Here is a 15561-nt window from a genome sequence, read left to right on the forward strand (position 1 = left end):
AAAAACTTGACCAACACAACTGGTGACTAGCAGAACTAAAACAGCCACTGAGTTGCTAAATTCTAATGTTTCTTTTGTGCTGGAACCTATGTTATTTCTACTGCTCTGCGCTGAAGTATACTATTCTGTCACAGCTAGAAGCTATTAATATGTTTCAAATGCTCCAATGTTAACAAAAGAATTTATCACTACTTTATAATAATTTATATCTGTTATAGTATTTAAACTATGTGTATGTCTGTATATCTGTGTGATAATATTTACACTTTTTTTTTTTTTTTAAGAGACAGAGTCTAGCTGTCTCCCAGGCTGGAGTATGGTGGCGTGATCACAGCTCACTGCAACCTTGAACTTCTGGGCTCAAGCCATCCTGTTGCCTCAGCCTCTGGAATATCTGGGACCACTGGCGTGCCACCACACTGGACTAATTTATTTATCTGTAGAGACTGGGTCTCACTATGTCACCCAGGCTGGTCTCAAACACCTGGCCTCAAACGATCCTCCTGCCCAGGCCTCCCAAAGTGCTGGGATTACAGGCATGAACCACGGCACCTGGCACCACACACTTTTTCTTACTCTAAAAGTTTCTTATAGGTATTAAGAGCTGGGAGTTAGGTAGTTTGTTTTGAGAAAGGAACATGTGTGTTAATGATAAGTTCTTGATTCAGGATGCTAACTTGGGTGAAAGTATTTTATAGGTGTTGCCAAATGAAGAAATTTTCCCAGGACCTTTAAATTAGCCTCCCTACTCAGGATGAGCAGCATCAGCATCATCTGGAATCTTGTTACAAATGCAAAATGCAAAATTCTGGGCCCTACCCCAATCTACTGACTCAGCATCTGCATGTTTGTAAAGATCCCCAGTGCACATTAAAATTTCAGAAGCAATTCTTTGGAATATATTTAAGGCTTTGAAGCTTCCCTTCTGAGTCCTGCTGATAAGAGGTAAAGCCAAGCCTGTGCCCTGCTCATGTAGTGTATCATGGAAATGCCTTCAGACCCCGAGCCATTTGGTGTCTGCTGCCCAGCTTTAAGTTTTCTGTAGTCCAGAAATAACACAGGAGAAAGGTTTCAGACTTGTGATGTGGTATGACTCTGTAAGAGGTGTTTAAACAGAATGAATCATCAGCGTGATTTACACTAAGAGCACAAACTAATGTGCACTGAACCAAAATGCAGCTCCCTCTCTCGATAAAGAATCCCTCCGACCTCCAACATAGCTTTCATAAACTCCTTCCTTCTCTAATTCTAAAACGTCAAGGTCCCATTCTTATAATCTTCTTTTGTACTTTTGGTCATATGAGTGACACAGTTTCATGTTTTTTTTCTTGAAATAACTAGTAGAGGCTAAGAATGGACAGATTTATGGGATGACAGAGCTGGAAGAAACAACAAAGCTTTCCTCCTGTGTCTGCAATCATCCTTGCTCAGTTTCCTTTCCTGTTGGTCTCATCCTACCCCTTTGGAGCCCTGGTCCAGACATAGTTGGGGGCAGCCAAGAGCTCAACTCTAGCAGGGTAACTAGGATTCAACGGACAGCACAAACTATCACAGCCAAGAAGAATCCAAGACATGACAACTAAACATAACGTGGTATCCTGGATAGGATCCCAGAACAGAAAAAGGACACTGGGTAAAACAGAAGGAAATATGAAGGAAGGATGGACGTTAGTGAAGAGCAATGCATCAACGTCACACCTAATGGGCTGTCCTGCAGATGCTTAACGTGTGGTGTTTCTGATACTTATAACAGCGTTCTTTTAAATTCAATGCATATTAGTTCAAAAGACCCAAGGCTTCAATACTTATTCATTGTTATGCATTTTTATCCTTTTTCTGGCCCATAGCAATATTCACTTTTTATGAAAGAAGATATATCTTTTTAATTGAAAAATATTAGCTGTCATTGCTTCAAGTATTTAAAGCCTGAAATCGCAGCACTGATTGGAAAATCTTCCTCTTCTTCATTTCCAGTTGGTCAGTAATTCTTCTAGATTTACATCCTTCACCTGTCTGGAATCTTTCTCTTGTCAGGCTGCCTCTGTCTTAGTTTAGACTTTTGTCACTCCTCCTTAATAGTATGTTGATAATTTTCTTTTTAATTAACATTTACTGCATGCTTACTGTGTGCTAGGATCTTTTAAGTGATTTGTACACATTATTTCATACAAACCTGAGTGATACAGGGTAATAGCCTCACTTCTCTAATAAAAATCAGAAGTCCAAAGAGGTTAAGTGACTTGTCCGAGGTCCCAGAGCTACCCAGAATGGCTTACTAGGATCCAAACCCAGTTCTATGTAATTCCAGAGCCAAAGCTCTTAAACAACACAACATACTTTTAGTCCTTACACTATGTAGCTAAAAGATTCTTCTGTCTGTACGCACATATATCCCCACCCATTCTCCATATTATTCTAGAAACATCTCTCTATAAAGCAATCTTATCAAGACACTCCGTTAGGCAAAACCCTTCAAAAGTTCCCAAGGTGCAAAGATTAAGCCCAAATTTCACAAGACCCCCCTCTCCTCTCTCTCAAGCCTTATTTCCAACTATTGGTAGTTGATAATGCTATGCATCTAATCATTTTTTAAATGAATAAGTATTCTTAAAATTATCCATTGAATTGAGGTTTAGAAAGGCTTTTCAGGGGTGGGGGTGAACAATAAATACGAGAGCCTGGAGAGAGGGAATCGTTACCTACATTCTTCTTTTGCCTAGTTAAGCGCATCTTTTGGCTATTCCCACCCCAACCGACTCACCCTATGTTTATTTACAAGAGTGTTTCTCATATCACAAAAGAGCTGTGCCCCAAATATCATACCAGACACCCCGTTTCTTTACTTAGAGTAAATATTATTGTGTTGCTTTTGCCACATCTTGACTCAATTTAAATAGTACTTGAAAAAGACCTCAAAACTGAAACTACTTAATTGGAAAGGAAAGTCTATCGAATTGGTCTGTAACACACTCAATAAATCTGAGTCGCAAAGTTCAACTCTCTGTGGGCCCCTATGGTATTTTATCTACAACATATTATGAAGGATAATTTTTGCCTCCTATAGTTCAGAGGACTATGAGAGGATATTAATACCCTTTCTATCAATACATATTAAAATTTAAGCAACAAAATAACATTCAAGGATCTTTGAGTACAAATCCTAGCAAAAAGAAAATATTTAAATGCAGCAGGCAGGCAGATACTGTTATTAATAAAAGTTTTACTGAATTCTATGTTGATGGGCTGTCCTCCATATACTTAATGTATAATGTTTTTCATATCAAGAGAGTTTATATTATAAATATAATACTATATTTATAAAAAGAGATTATATTATATTAATAAAAAGGGTTCTTTTAAATCCAATACATATTAATTCTTTTCATAGGATAGAATGTACTGGAAGACTGAAGATTCAAATTTATGAATGACGCTTTCCAAATGAATGACCAAACAGAATGGGGAAATGAAATGCTAAGGTTTTTGGCCATAATTACAAAGAAATTTTGGGCTTTCTCCCCTAAGAAATATCAATCTAAATAACTAAAGGCTTGTTCTTATAATATTTTGAAGAAATTTCACTTATTTTCAAAAATATATCATAACATTAGTTAGCTAATAAATAACATTACTTTAAAACTGGCTTATCAATTTCTTTTAGTGGGTATTTTTCCCTACTATTAATGAAAAGCTGTGTGCTAAGCTAATTTGCTGAATCTAATATTTTCTGTGTCCTGAAATCATTTTTCCATTATAAATCCATATAGATTTTTTTCATATTATACTAACACAAAGTGTAGATGTACACACTCATATAGGGAATTTATTATAAATGGTCATTACAACATTTATAATCTTTAGTTGGATTATCCAAAGTTTCAACTGTAGTAAAAGTAGTTTCAAAACCTTGGTAGAAATAGCAATAGAAGCTTTCCCCACAATTGTGTCTGGCTTTTGACTATTTTTCCATTCTTGTAAGTAATATTCTTTTGGTCATAATGGTAACATGGTCAAAATTTCATTGAGGAGCATAAATCCTGCAATATTTTTACATGTAAAAAAACATCTTGACTGGGGTACAGTGGCACATGCTTGTAATCCCAGCTGCTTGGGAGGTTGAGGCAAGAGGGCAAGCCCAGGAATTTGAGGCCAGCCTGGGCAACATGGCAAGACCCCATCTCTAAAAGAAAAAAAAAACTAAACTAAAAAAAAATATTTAAAAAAATCAGGATATATCAATAGTTTTATTTCCAAATATGTGGAAGATTCTAGAAGTTCTTTAAATTCATACTCTTAAACAAATGGAAATATTGAAGAAATTTGGACATATTATTTCACTTCTCAAAGTGCCATTAATTCTATCTTTAAATGTTTAAAATAAAGTAGGTCTTTCTTAACAACCTGTCATTTTCTTACCCTAGGCATGGTTCAGTGAAATGGAATGTTCCTACAAGTGCTGGTGGGTGAAAAGGGCAAGTTTTGTTCACTGATGGTGCTGAAGGACTTATTTTAACAGGGATTAGTAAATTTCAAACAGGTTCATGATTATTTCTCAACCATGAACAATGTCTATTTTAATTACTCCACAATTTAAACCAGTATAGGTTTAATTGGGGAGTCTAGAAATAATTAAATAAATTGACAGGTATAATTTGTCTTTAATAAATTATAAGACTATTACGCTGCAACTTAAACACAATACCAACACAATTTGCTCAGGGAAACCTCAGGGTTATTGACATTTCTTAATCCATTTATCATAGCCATGAGTAAGCTGTGTTTCTTGATCCTGGATTGATTACTTCCGACAGAGAACAATCACAGAGTTAGGCCAAAAAAGAATACAGCAAATCTGGCGCTAGCTCTGTAAAATTAAAGTTGGCAAGCTTATCTAAAAAATTATATGCATTACCAATCTATAGGGATATCAGGCAAACACATTTTTCCTCCTTCTGAGTATATGCCCTGCTGTTTAGTAAAGTTTAGTTAAAATTACATAAATGATTAGTTTTTCTAAAAAAAATGTCTAATTTCTAAAAAAAGTCCATCTTTCCCTTGAAAGAAATAAAGCTTTCATATTTATTCTGGAGTTAAAAAGGAGTTTCTGCCTGTGGGTTTTTCCTGATCTCATGTTATAAAGTAGATTTTAAATGGAATAAATAAGAAATGCTATAATATAGAAAGCCAATCAAATACCCACTCAACACATATACACACAGAGCTGTAGACTTTCATAAACTCTCATAAACATACATTGAATTTCAAGGACTGATGATCCCACAAATGAACAAAAAATTGAACCTGGATTCTTGATATCTTCAAATTCCACTGTCTTAATAAAAGTTGCACATTGGGCACTTACATAAATGTACTACTCTTCACAATTTGTGCAATGCCTAGGTCCATTTAGGGAATCTTAGCTTCCACATAAAACAAGGAACCTCAGCAATGAAAGAATTTTCTCTAAACATTCTTGTGACCCAGAAAATATAAAAAGTCATCAAACTGTCAGAACAAATTTCAATTCAAAACAAAGTCATTTTTCTCAAGAATGTAATTTAATTGGAGCTCTCAGAGCAGTTATCCATTTTAGTTCCTGGTGCTTATAGACAGTGACCTGTATGCCAAGATGGTTCTTCTGATTAAATTACAGAGACTTCCTGCTTTTGCATGAAGAATCTTCTAGCTTGGAGAGAAGGTTCCAGTTCAGTGGTGACCTAGTTTTATGCTACAGAATGTGTCACCTCTAGCAAGATTTTTTTTCCTTTTATTTTTTAACCTCCTGTTACAGTATTTTCACTTCATAGTTGTGCTTTTTTATTCTTATAATTTAAAAGTCTAGCTTCAAAATGAGAGGCATACAAGTTATGTAATGATATTTTAAAGTGTCTGGGGTACTTCAATTAAAAAGCAGTTAAATATGTGTCTTGCTTTTCTCTTTTTTTAGAGTTTCCAAACTAGTTATTACTGTTTTAATTTTGCCAACTACTGAGAAGAACTCCCAGGGAACCCCTAATTCTGTAGGCTCTCTTTTCAATATGTAAGCAGCCTCAGGTTAGTAAGACACAAATTTGTATTTAACTGTGCTTCATTAAGTTTGGAATGTTGAAGCTGTTTTATCCTGAAGACAGGGAAAAGGCAAGATCATTGGATTTTAGATTTTACAATTTCACAGACCAGTAAAGTTCCAAAAGAATATTTTGGGGGCCATTTCCCAACTTAATATTTTGACAAGTAAAAGAATTTAAAAAGAACAGTCTTTACAAAAGAAAATGAAATACCAAACCAATATCATATACTAAGCCATCATTTCAAAAAAGACCATTCATTTTAACACAAGGGAGGAGGGAAGGAAAGATGAAAGAACAGAAGGAATAGAAGGAGGAAGGAGGGAAAAAGAAAAGAGGAAAGAGAGGGAGAAGGGAAGGAGGGGGTTAAGCGAGGAAAAAGAACAAAAGGAAGGGACAGTCACTTCAACTGAATAAGTGTAGTTTCAAGAAAAAACTAGTGTTCTTAACCCCTGTGGAAAGTCATCTGGAGATATCTCAAAGAGCTAAACATAGAACTACCATTTGATCCAGCAATCTCACTACTAGGTGTCCACCCAAATGAACAAAAGACATTGTATAAAAAAGACATCTGCAATAGAATGTTTATAGCAGCACAATTCACAAGTGCAAAGACTTGGAAACAACCCAAGTGCCCATCAACACATGAGTGGATTGATAAAATGTGGTATATGTATACCATGGAGTTCCACTCAGCCACAAAAAACAATTGTGATCTAGCACCTCTTATATTATCCTGCATAGAGATTGAGCCCATCCTTCGAAGTGAGGTATCACAAGGATGGACAAACTTGCACCCCATGTAATCGCCATCAAACTGGTACTAAGTGATCAACACTAAAGTGTTCACGTGGTAGTAACACTCATTGGGTGCCCATTGGGGGTGGAGCGTGTGGGGGTAAACCCACAACTAATGGAAGCGGAACGCACTGTATGGGGGAGGGTCATGCTTGTAGCCCTGGCTTGGGCAGGGCAAACAGCATTACATGTAACCAAAATGTTTGTACCAGCATAATATCCTGAAAAAATAAAAAAAAAGAGAAAAACTAGTGTTCCTTTTTTAATGGATCTGTTTGACCATCAGTGGTAGAGACTAGCCCTTGAAGAACCTCTGAGTCCTCTGAGTGAGATCTCTGTCAATGACCTAATTTCGTTTTTGTTTTTGAGAAGAGAACTTGACCTGAAAACATATGTAGAGGATGAGCTCTTTACATGGGTCACTCTACCTAGATTCTTCTCTTGGCTTTGCCCTATTTGTAGTATGATCATGAATAGGTCATTCAACTCTCAGAGACTTAATTCCATAGGATACTTTATAGTGGTCATAATATATGTCCTACTTACCCTATAGGAATGTTATACGCATGTATTGCATTCAAAGAGTATTTGTTAGTCATTTAAAGGACTGACATTTGTACATTAAAATGCTTTGAAATCTATTCATGGTGATCAGATTTGGAGAAGTTGTGGCCAGGTATAAAGGAAGTTTGGGTTGAATCCTGACAAACAGGGGGTTGTACAGAAGCTTAAAAGTGGTGGAGGTAAAACCATTCCAGGCAGAAGGAAACGTCCGTGATGCATCATGCAGAATGACACCTTTGGGAAATCACAGGGAGTCTGGCTGGAGTGTAGGGCTGGAGCCTATGATAAAGCAGGTGAGTACGTAGGCCAGAGTATGAAAGGTCTATAGAGTAAGTATAATAACAACCTGATTTTGTGGGGAGTCAGGAGACACTGCAGGGGTTTAAACAGGGGATAAGTTGATCAGATCTACAAGGATCAAGACAGGAGGCTTGCTTCACATAAGCTCCATGAGAGCAGGTACCATGGTGTCTCATTCATGCAGCATCCGTAATACACAACTACAACAAGCTCACTAATGTTACTGAGAACTTCCAAGTTCTAGGTACTATTATAAGCACTTTGCATAGATTACCTCATTTATACCTCACAACAGCCTTTCCAGTAAGCACCCATTTTATTTCCTTTCATAAGTGCAGACACTGAGATTTGAGACTGTAATGACCTTGTTTGTGGTCATATAACTAGCAAGGGGAACGAGGACGTCCAACTTGGATATCAAACTCCCAAGGCCAAGTTCCTCACCATTGATTCACTCTGCCTTCATGAGCAAAAGAAGGAGCTCTATAGACACCCATTGAATGACTACATGTCAGCTTTCATGGCCTTGATCAAAATCATGTAGGATCTTTGCTAGCTGATCTTACTATCTTTTCCTCTAGGCAAGTTGACACCTAGACCACTCTAAAGAGACAACAGCTATACTTTTAAAAAATAAACTTCCCTATAATATATACTAAAATTTATAAAATTCTCCCTGATATTTAATGTTAGTATTCTGTATTACAGCTTAATCCACCTGCCTTATCTTTTCTTGGTAGAAATGAAGAACATCTGGATACTCCTCTTAAAAACAAAGTGGGAAAGCATAAGGGTCATTAAACTTCCCCTCAAACATCTTCTTCTTCATGGTGCAAAATATCTCTTCCATTAGTCTTTTCATAAGCTAATCCTATTGCAAGGAAGGTGAAAAACAACTCATTGAAAATTCTATTATTAATGCATCTAATGTCCTGTAATTGAAACCAGCCAATTGATTTCTCAGTTAGAACTGAGATAATGCATCAGCTAGAATGCTTATAAAAATTGTATAAGATTTAAACACATTTTACATGAATAACCTATCACCTCCCTAACTTAACTTGTTTTATTTTTCTTTAAAAACTTATCATTCCTTGACAATATGTTAAATATCTGATCTTACATTTATTGCCTGTCTTCCCTATCAGAATATAAGCACCTGAGGGCCAGGTTTGGTCTCGTTTACTTTTATATTTGTGTCACTTTGTACACCACGGCCTGGAACATAGTAGGCATTCGATAAATATTTATTGAATTCATTCATCTGAATATAAATGACTGGAAATGTCTGTGTAAAGAACATGGAACGATTAACCACAGGTGGTGTCTTACAAGGAAGAAGGCGTTGCAGTGAGTTTAATTTAGATAGGGTACACAACACAGACTGATCCATGAGAGCAAACAGAAGATGAAAAGGGATAAGCATAAATTCTTTGGCTAGGCCAATGTCTGTAAGAGTTTTTCCAACATTTTCTTCTAGAATTCTTAGGCAATCACGGCAACAACAAAAATAAATAAATGGGACCTGATTAAATTAAAATGCTTCTGCACAGCCAAGGAAACTATCACCAGAGCAAATACACAACCTACAGAATGGGAGAAAATATTTGCATGTTACACATCTGATAAAGGGCTAATAACTAGAATCTACTTAGAACTCAGGAAAATCAGCAAGAAAAAAATTGAACAACCCTATCAAAAAATGGGCAGAGGACATGAACAGAAACTTTTCAAAAGAAGACAGACAAATGGCCAACAAACATACGAAAAAATGCTCAACATCTCTAATCATCAGGGAAATGCAAATCAAAACTACAATGAGATATCACTTTACTCTAGTAAGAATGGCCTTTATCAAAAAGTCCCAAAACAATAAATGTTGGCATGGATGTGGAGAGATAAGAACACTCATACATTGCTGGGGGGACTGCAAACTAGTACAACCTCTGCGGAAAGTAATAAGGAGATACCTCAAAGAGCTACAAGTAGAACCACCATTTGATCCAGCAATCCTATTACTGGGCATCTATCCAAAAGAACAAAAGATATTGTATAAAAAAGACATTTGCACTCGAATGTTTATAGCAGCACAATTCACAACTACAAAGATGTGGAAACAACCCAAGTGCCCATCAATACATGAGTGGATTGATAAAATGTGGTATATGTATACCATGGAGTTTTACTCAGCCACAGAAAACAATGGTGATCTAGCACCTCTTGTATTATCCTGGATTGAGCTGGAGCCCATTCTCCTAAGTGAAGTATCACAAGAATGGAAAAACAAGCACCACATGTACTCACCATCAAATTGGTATTAACTGATCAACACTTATGTGCACATATAGTAGTAACATTCATTGGGTGTCAGGCAGGTGGGAGAGGGGAGGAAGGGATGGGTATATTCACACCTAAAGGGGGCGGTGCACACCATCTGGGGGATGGACATGCTTGAAGCTCTGACTCGGGTGGGACAAAAGCAATATACATAAGCTAAACATTAGTACCCCTGTAATATGCTGAAATTTAAAATAAAGGGGGAGATAAGCAGACTGTCAGTTCCCATGACAAGGTGAGAAGCTGACAGGGAGAGATTTCAACTGAAGGAAAGTTCCAGAGGCATTATTCAAACCCTTGTTAGCCCCCTTATTGGACCTGTTCAGAAGCCCTGCTGAGAGAGGAACCTGAGAAGGCTAAGTTGAAGGCTTTTCTGGCTTCTCCATGAAGTTGCAGAGAGCATTTATATAACATACATAATAAAAGAAGGCTTTGATACTCTAACCTTTTTTTATAGAAGTAAAGCTGTATCATCTTACTCATTGTTCTCCACCCCAGGTATTCCAATCCTTCTCTAATACCCAGAAGCCTCGAAAGTTCTTCCTTAAACTGAATTCTTAGTAGATTCCTTCCTCTCCTCTTCCACTGAGAAAGGCAAGATTCATAACCCTTTTTAACTCCCCTCCCCTCTGCTGGCATTTATTTAGCACGTGACAATGTGCCTCACACTGTACTAAGTGCTGGGATTAACGATATTGAAGACATCGTTCCCTCCTGGTAGGAACTGAGACCCAGTATGGAGACAGACTCGCCAGCAGAAGATAAGAGGTGCCAGTACCTGCAGATCCAAGGGTGCCCTTAAGCAAAAAGGGAGGAGGGTGGTGAGGGTGACTTTCTCTACGGAGCCGATAAGAAGCCTCTGAGTGTCCTTACAATCCGACGTGATTTCTCCACCCTTTCGACTCCATGGCACTTTAAATGAGTCTTCCCTGCCCTCTGTCACTGCCTTGTTCACTCCCACCCGCTCCCCCGATGGCACTAGGGCATTCTGTCGAGTACTTTACTTACCTGTGTGCTCATTTTAACCAGGCACTCACTCCCTTCCCCAACCCATAGGGCGAAGGCCTTGAGAGAAAGGCTCTTAGTTTCCCTTTCTTTCCATTCTGAGCGTCTCCATGCGTTTCATTAAATGACTGATTGTGGGGACATTCATTTAAGACTTGTCCTATTTCCTGACTGTCAAGCAAAAATCCTCAGTATGGAAAGACACAAGAGCCTTTTACTAATAGTCACAGAGGCTGAACAGAGGTGTACGAACTCTAGCTCTAGATCCCTGAAGTGAGGGACAAATATGGACAGGTCCCCTGTAGGCAGTGATGCACATTTTTGGATCCTGTGTGCACAGTTCTCTTCACTACCTCCATGCCTAATTTAAATATTTTTCAGTAGTCTTTACATGTAGTTCTTCGAATTAAGGATAGTGAAATAAACTGAGTATTACGAGTATACTATTTGGTTTCATCTTCTATCTCTAAGTAGGGGCTGGAGTTTTAAAGGATATGTGTTCCTCATATACACTGTCAAACTCAGGTAGTTTCATCTAATACAAACAAAAACTGTAGTAGTGAAAATTCTGCTCCATTTCACCCATATACTCATTAGTGCGAGTCCACTAAGTTAATGTTTTATCATTCTAGTTTTAATTAACAATTCTATTTTTTTAAAAGAATAATAGAATTTTAAGTTATCTGAAGGACTTCAAATATTAAGTTTATTGAATTTTCAAACTGCTGGTCACAATTCCTTAATGGACTATGAAATCAATTTGGTGAGTTGAGATGATTGCATTTAAAAAAATGAAACAGAATATAAATGATCAGAATAGATGGTAAGGGAAATATTTTTAGGGAATTTTGCTTGAGCCGTGTTGGTGTGTGAGTGTGTATATGCCAAGTGGTGGTATAAAATGCGTTAGGCAGAATTCTGGGATGGTCTCCACGATGCCCCACCCCTCTGGTCTACACACCTGCATAATTCCAGGGACTGGGAATATGATGGACTTTATTCCTGTGATTAGGTTGTGTGGACCTTAAGACAAGAAAATTACCTGGGTGGGCCTGACTCAATTACACGAGTTCTGTAACAGTAGAGAATGCTCTTGGTTGGCTGCGGGAGAGAAGTCTGAGATCCCAATGAGAACGCTTTGACATGAAGTTCCTGGCTTGAAGATGGAGGGTGCCACATGGTGAGCAAAACAGGCACCATGTAGGAGTGGAGCATGGTCCCTCGCCGGCAGCCAGCAAGGAAATGGCTAGCTCAGGCCTACAACTGCAAGAACTGAATTCCGCCAACAATAAGAATGAGCTTGGAAGTGTATCTTCCCCTGGTCAAAACTCCAGATGAGAATTCAGCCCAGCTAGCACTTTGATTTTAGCCTTGTAACCCCCTGAGCAGAGAACCCAGCCACACGGTGTAGACTTCCGACCTACAGAACTGAACTAATAAATGGGTGTTATTTTAAACTGCTGAGTTTGTGGCGATTTTTTTTTTCATAGCAATAGAAAGCTTATACAGTACTTTATATAGTCAGTTGTGATGATATAAAGAGAGTAAGAAAGAAAAAAAATCTCAGAAAGACACTGATTTGGTATAATTCTTTCACTGTACAGATAGGAAAATTAAGGTCAAGTGATAGTAAAAAACTTGGGCAAGATTACACAATTAGTGATAGAAGCAGGGCAGAAAAAACTCTTTCCTGAGCCACAGTCCTGATCTGGTTATTACTCTCTTTTTAATTTATCTGAACATTCATATATCTCACATCTATACTGACTAGCTTTTCCCCTACTTATTCCTAATCAATTAGATTTTATTATGCAGTCAGCCCTCCATATCCGCGGGTTCCACAACTGCAGACTCAACCAACCACAGATCAAAAATATTCCGGAATAAAAACAATTAAAAAAACCCCCAAAAATAATACCAACTAAAAAAATACAGTATAACAACTATTGATATACTCTCTACATTGTATTAGATATTGTAAGTAATCCAGAGATGATTTAAAATATACAGAAGGATGTGCATAGGTTATATGCAAATACTACATCATTTTATATTAGGGAATTGGGTGTTGCAAATAGGTGAGCAGGTATCCGCGGGGATCCTGGAACCAATCTCCCGCCCTTGGGTCCCGCTACCCCTATCCAGTGAATGCTGAGGGCTGACTGTACTTCTAAGGAAAAAAAAAAATCTAGAACAGCTACTGCAGCCACTAAGAGACATTTCAATGACTGCCCAAAATTGTCTAGTTCTTTACTTGAGAATTCTTTAAGCTCTAGAATCATTGCTTGCATTTAAATATAGTAAATATAATACTGAACTTCATTGACAAATTTAAATGTTGTACTTTGCTTGGCCACAAGAGGGCTCTCAGGCTTTTCCAGTAGTATGAACCCTAAATTGAGATATTGAAAGATATCTTTCAATGAAAGGGCATATTGGCTGGTGGATGGATTAGTTGGCATAGTTTCCTCAGTGAGATTCTCTGGGAATTGTGGTAAAAATGTTACTCCACTGTATTATGCATAGAAACTCCTTAGGCTCACCATGGCAGAGGAGGATGGCATCCTTTGAGTGACAGGGAAGACTAATGCAATGGGTCAAGACAGAAGGTGAATTTAATTTGCTGACTCTTCTATCTGTGGCTCTTGGCCCCTTCTTACATTCTCTATGGCTATATTCCTCATCTACAAAAATCTAGTATAACACCTATTTGTCAGAGTTGTGAAGATGAATTGAGATAGAACATAGGAGCTTAATTTGTCCCTGGTATATGAAATTACCAATAAATAAAAAAAATTATTGTCGTTGTTTATTATCAGCACTTTTACTAAGGGATATTGAAGTAGATTTGTTCTGTGAAATTAACTTTCAATATAGATGATTACATAATTACTGATATTTCAGCCTTGAAAATGATGTTTCCAGGTCCAAATAAGAAGGGTTACATAGATATAGTAAATTTGACAGTTTAGATGTCTTTTTTGACACAATAGATATTCGATTGATATTGATTATGAATGAAATTGTTATAATTTCAATAATTAAAAATTCTCTAGTGGTGGTACTATTTAAAATAACTCATAGTTCATCTTTCTGCCATCCAAACTCACCCTTTAGACTTTTCTAGGCTTAGCTCTTCATTCACTGTGGCCAAACTGCTCAGCGTCTCCTGCTCATTTTCTTATTTTTAAGGAATACTGAGTTTGTAGGATAAACCTTATTTTCTAAAGGCAAAATGCTATTTCTTCTTAGCCAGTTAATAAATCAGAAAAGCAATAGGAGGTGTCAGAGAAGTTGCAGGGGAGGAGGAGAGGACATGATAAACAAAGAGGCAGTTATATGCACTTTATGAGCTTTTCTAGTTGATTGATTTTAAGAACTGTGCTATCATAAGTTTAAAAAATGGAAATACACACCTGTCTACACTGTCTTATATCAATTCTCATTATCTGACTGTGAACATCCTCAAGGACATCATGTTTGTTGCCTGCTGAAAAATGGGACTCGAACATCGTAATCTGGAAAGAGGAAGCGTGAGAGGGGCTATAGGAAGAGTACATAAAATGGTGGAGAGGCAGCTTGGTTTTCGCAGCCAAACTATGAAATAAGGCTAGACCTTCAACTCTTCAAGCTTGAAGGAAGCAATTTAACCCAAAGACATTGGAATATGACTTGACAAAGTCACCCAGAAAATTGGTGTGGGAATCAGAACTAGAAATCTGGCCTCTTGATTATCATTTCCAGCTATGGACACTAAAATATCTAAGAAAAAGATTTCAATCATCTTAAAACAAATGTCCCATCTTGGAGTGGTAGAGGTGGTGAAGGCCAAAGAAAACAAGTTCCCTTTGACATAACTTTGGCTAATCCACGGAGCCACAGTCTCTACTACTAAGGCTTTTGGATGTGACCGAATCTCTTCAAACTCAAGTAATAGGCAAGGCCAAAGCAGCCATCCTCTTCCTGGGTAGATTTATCTCCTCAACTCATCATTCCCTCCCATATGCGATATGTTTAGGAACTTTTGTCTCGAATAAACCTAAGACACTGAAAGTTGTTATTGTTCATTAAAAAGCAAGGCCAAAAAAATGCTGGGCAAATACTGGTACACAAAAGTTGGTAATTCAACTTGTTTAGATTGATTACCTACAACTCTTCACTTAAATGTTGAAGTTCAAAATTACAGGATAGTATTCTATCTGGGGGAAAAAGTACTAATGCCTACAAAACCCTAGTCGTAGTCTACTAGTCTCTCATGGGAAGGGTATGGATGTGATTCAATCTTTCCAAAGTGAAGCAATGTGCAAGGCCAAAACAGGCCCACGATGTAATTTGTTCTCTCTCAGAATGTAGTAACTTTACTTTCTTAGTGGCTTTGTTAGTTACAGGCTGACATCAACTACTGCCTTAACAGCCTGACAGAACAGGGTCAGAGACTTGGGAGCCTGAAGGGAAAATGAAAAGTGCAAAACCAAAAACCCAAAACTGC

General features: G+C 37.5%; 1 protein-coding gene across 2 annotated transcripts in view; it reads right to left on the reverse strand.

The window, feature by feature from the left end:
- The window catches only part of OXR1 (oxidation resistance 1), a 549925-nt gene that overhangs the window by 290890 nt on the left and 243474 nt on the right, over positions 1-15561 (reverse strand). The window lies entirely within an intron of this gene.

The sequence above is a fragment of the Propithecus coquereli genome, unplaced genomic scaffold (genome assembly GCF_000956105.1).
Source record: "Propithecus coquereli isolate 6110/MARCELLA unplaced genomic scaffold, Pcoq_1.0 Scaffold23, whole genome shotgun sequence".
In the NCBI taxonomy this organism is placed as follows: domain Eukaryota; kingdom Metazoa; phylum Chordata; class Mammalia; order Primates; family Indriidae; genus Propithecus; species Propithecus coquereli.